Raw genomic sequence first — 4,479 nt, forward strand, 5'->3', positions numbered from 1 at the left:
ACCCTATCCGGTGTCTATATAAACCGGAGGGTTGTAGTCCGTAGGCGAAAAACTCCATATACAACAATCATACCATAGGCTAGCTTCTAGGGTTTAGCCTCCTTGATCTCGTGGTAGATCTACTCTTGTACTACCCATATCATCAATATTAATCAAGCAGGACGTAGGGTTTTACCTCCATCAAGAGGGCCCGAACCTGGGTAAAACATCGTGTTCCCTGCCTCCTGTTACCATCCGGCCTAGACGCACAGTTCGGGACCCCCTACCCGAGATCCGCCGGTTTTGACACCGACATTGGTGCTTTCATTGAGAGTTCCTCTGTGTCGTCGCCTTTAGGCCTGATGGCTCCTTTGATCATCAACAACGATGCGGTCCAGGGTGAGACTTTGCTCCCCGGACAGATCTTCGTCTTCGGCGGCTTCGCTCTGCGGGCCAATTCGCTCGGCCACCTGGAGCAGATCGAAAGCTACGCCCCTAGCCATCAAGTCAGGTTTGGAAGCTTAAACTACATGGCTGACATCCGCGGAGACTTGATCTTCGACAGACTCGAGCCACGGCCAAGCACGCCGCACTATCTCAAGAGGCATGATCTAGCTCTGCCCCCGGACAGTGTCCTGGAGGACGCACACGCATCGGTCCCGACCCCTAACTCGGAGCCTATTGCGCCAATCGAGGATGAGCGGTTGGACATCACCTCGGGGGCTGCGATCCCAAAAGCGATCGAGCCGAACGCTAGCCCCGCACTCTGCACGACCCGTGACTCCGAGGATCCGGACTCCTCCCCGGACTCCGAACCCCCCGCGCCCCTGCTAATCGAATCCGATTGGGCGCCGATAATGGAGTTCACCGCCGCAGACATCTTTCAGCGTTCGCCTTTTGGCGACATCCTGAATTCTCTTAAGTCTCTCTCTTTATCAGGAGAGCCCTGGCCGGACTACAGTCAGCGAGGGTGGGATACGGGCGATGAGGAAATTCAAAGCCCACCCACCACCCACTTTGTAGCCACTGTCGACGATCTAACCGACATGCTTGACTTCAGCTCCGAAGACATCGACGGCATGGACGACGATGTAGGAGACGAACAAGAACCATCACCTGTAGGGCGCTGGAAGGCCACCTCATCATATGACATATATATGGTGGATACTCCAAAAGATGGAGATGGCGATGGAATAGTGGGGGATGACGCCCCCAAGAAACAGCCAAAGCGCCGACATCGGCGGCGCCGCTCTAAATCCCGCCAAAACAAAAACGGTGATTCCGGCACAGGAGATAATACTACCCCGGATAGCGCCGAAGAACACCCACCTTAGCAAGATTCAGCACAGGAAGATGGAGAAGCGAGCCCTCATGAGAGAGCGGCAGACCGAGAGGTCAAGGATGATAACTATACGCCTCCCTCCGAAGACGAGGCAAGCCTCGATGATGACGAATTCGTCATACCATCAGACCCCGCCGAACAAGAGCGTTTTAAACACAGGCTTTTAGCCACGGCAAGCATCCTCAAGAAAAAGCAGCAACAGCTTAGAGCTGCCCAAGATTTGCTAGCTGACAGATGGACTGAAGTCCTTGCGGCCGAAGAGTATGAACTCGAACGCCCCTCCAAGAGTTACCCGAAGCGCAGGCCGCTACCCCGATCAGAGGAGGAAGCACCTACATCACCAGCGCATGACATGGCAGACCGGCCACCTCGCGGCCGCGATAGACAGGCCTCTCGGCCCTCCACCCAAGCCATGCCCCGACGCCGCTCAACTAAGGCACGGGAAAATGCGCCCGACCTGCGAGACATACTGGAGGATAAGGCAAGACAAACAAGATCGATCTACAGATCGCGCAGGCGCCCTACGACATGTGACAATGATCTTCACTCCGGATACAACAAATCCGGCCGGGCCGAATACAACAGACATAGCTCTTCCGAGCTGCGTTGTGATATAGCCTAGTACAGAGGCGCCGCACACCCGCTATGCTTCACGAATGAAGTAATGGATCATAAAATCCCAGAGGGTTTCAAACCCGTAAACATCGAATCATACGATGGCACAACAGATCCGGCGGTATGGATCGAGGATTATCTCCTTCACATCCACATGGCACGCGGCGATGATCTACACGCCATCAAATACCTCCCGCTCAAACTTAAAGGACCGGCCCGGCATTGGCTTAACAGCTTGCCAGCAGACTCAATCGGTTCTTGGGAGGACCTGGAAGCCGCATTCCTCGACAACTTCCAGGGCACTTACGTGCGACCGCCGGATGCCGACGACTTAAGCCACATAATTCAGCAGCCAGAGGAATCGGCCAGACAATTCTGGACACGGTTCCTAACAAAGAAAAACCAGATAGTCGACTGTCCGGACACAGAGGCCCTAGCAGCCTTCAAGCATAACATCCGCGACGAGTGGCTTGCCCGGCACCTAGGACAGGAAAAGCCGAAATCCATGGCAGCCCTCACGACACTCATGACCCGCTTTTGCGCGGGAGAAGACAGCTGGCTAGCTCGCAGTAACAACTTATCAAAGAACCCTGGTAATTCAGATACCAAGGACAAAAGTGGCAGGACACGTCGGAATAAGCAAAAACGCCGCGTTAACAGCGACAACAATGAAGACACGGCAGTCAATGCCGGATTCAAAGGCTATAAATCCGGTCAGCAGAAAAAGCCATTCAAAAAGAATACTCAGGGCCCGTCTAGTTTGGACCGAATACTCGATCGCTAGTGCCAGATACATGGCACCCCCCAAAGGCCAGCCAATCACACTAACAAGGATTGTTGGGTGTTCAAGCAGGCAGGCAAGTTAAGGGCCGAAAACAGAGACAAGGGGCTGCACAGCGACGACGAGGAGCCCAAGCCGCCGAACAACAATGGACAGAAGGGCTTTCCCCCACAAGTGCGGACGGTGAACATGATATACGCAACCCACATTCCCAAGCGGGAGCGGGAGCGTGCGCTACGGGACGTATACGCGGTGGAGCCAGTCGCCCCAAAGTTCAACCCATGGTCCTCCTGCCCGATCACTTTTGATCGAAGGGACCATCCCACTAGCATCCGTCATGGCGGCTTTGCCGCATTGGTTCTCGACCCAATCATCGACGGATTTCATCTCACAAGAGTCCTCATGGACGGCGGCAGTAGCCTGAACCTGCTTTATCAGGATACAGGGCGGAAAATGGGCATAGATCCCTCAAGGATTAAGCCCACAAGAACGACCTTTAAAGGCGTTATACCAGGTGTAGAAGCCAACTATACAGGCTCAGTAACACTTGACGTGGTCTTCGGATCCCCGGACAATTTCCGAAGCAAAGAGTTAATCTTCGATATAGTCCCGTTTCGCAGTGGCTATCACGCCCTGCTTGGACGAACCGCATTCGCAAAGTTCAATGCGGTGCCGCACTACGCATATCTCAAGCTCAAGATGCCAGGCCCTCGAGGAGTAATTACGGTCAACGGAAACACCGAACGCTCCCTCCGTACGGAGGAGCATACGGCGGCTCTCGAAGTGGAGGTACAAAGTAGCCTTCTCAGGCAATTCTCCAGTCCGGCCATTAAAAAGCCAGACACTGCCAAGCGCGCCCGGAGTAACCCACAGCAGGACCGCCTGGCACACTCTGAGCAAGCGTAGCAATGCGGCCCCAACCCCAGCTTTCGAGACGTAGCGAAACCAGTACCTCGCGTACATAACTACGCCCTTGAAATACCATGGGCACAGGGGAAGGGGCACAATAACGGCACGCCCAAAATACGGCTTAAAATGTACTAGGGGCTGTCGGATTCTTTTTTTAATTTTTTCTTACTTTCAGGACTCCATACTTCGGATGACCTGTTCGGCAATTCGACTGCCGCACAAACGATGCAAGATCCAGGGAGGCGGACAAGCCATGCCGCATTATGGAACTCCCAGGTGGTCTCTGTTACGAGCGGTATACCTGCTTTAAATACAATTCCGCGGCCTGCCCCTGGTCAGGACATACTGAATAGTCCAATATCTTTTGCTTACCGCACTATTTGTATCGTTCGGCTTTGATAAATAGCCTCTCTATAAACAATGCTTAGCTTCTTGCCTATTTTTTGCATTATCTTCTTTTCACATTTATGTTTATTAAATGACATGATTGCACCCGTACACCATGGTATGGCAAACACGCCAGGGGCTTCAGTACCCCTCACAATGGTGTGAGAAGTCCGTACACTTTCACAAGTGCGGCACCCCGAACTTATAGCACTATATGCATCGGCTCCGAATCATGATTTGGGTCAATAGTTGGGTTTGCCGGCTCCTATGTTTTGGTGCCTTACGTTCCGCTCTATCGGCTAAGGTAGCACTAGGAGAACCACTGCGATTGTGCCCCGGTTCAGCTGGGTTAAGCGCCTCAGTGGAGAAAGCTAAAACTGACTGTCATGATGAGGCGAGAGACCGGTCGCTGTTCGAGAGGTTTTTCGAGTCCCTAAAGACTTATGCCGCTTCGAGCGAGAAGCTG

The sequence above is a fragment of the Triticum urartu genome, chromosome 1 (assembly GCF_003073215.2).
Source record: "Triticum urartu cultivar G1812 chromosome 1, Tu2.1, whole genome shotgun sequence".
Taxonomy (NCBI): domain Eukaryota; kingdom Viridiplantae; phylum Streptophyta; class Magnoliopsida; order Poales; family Poaceae; genus Triticum; species Triticum urartu.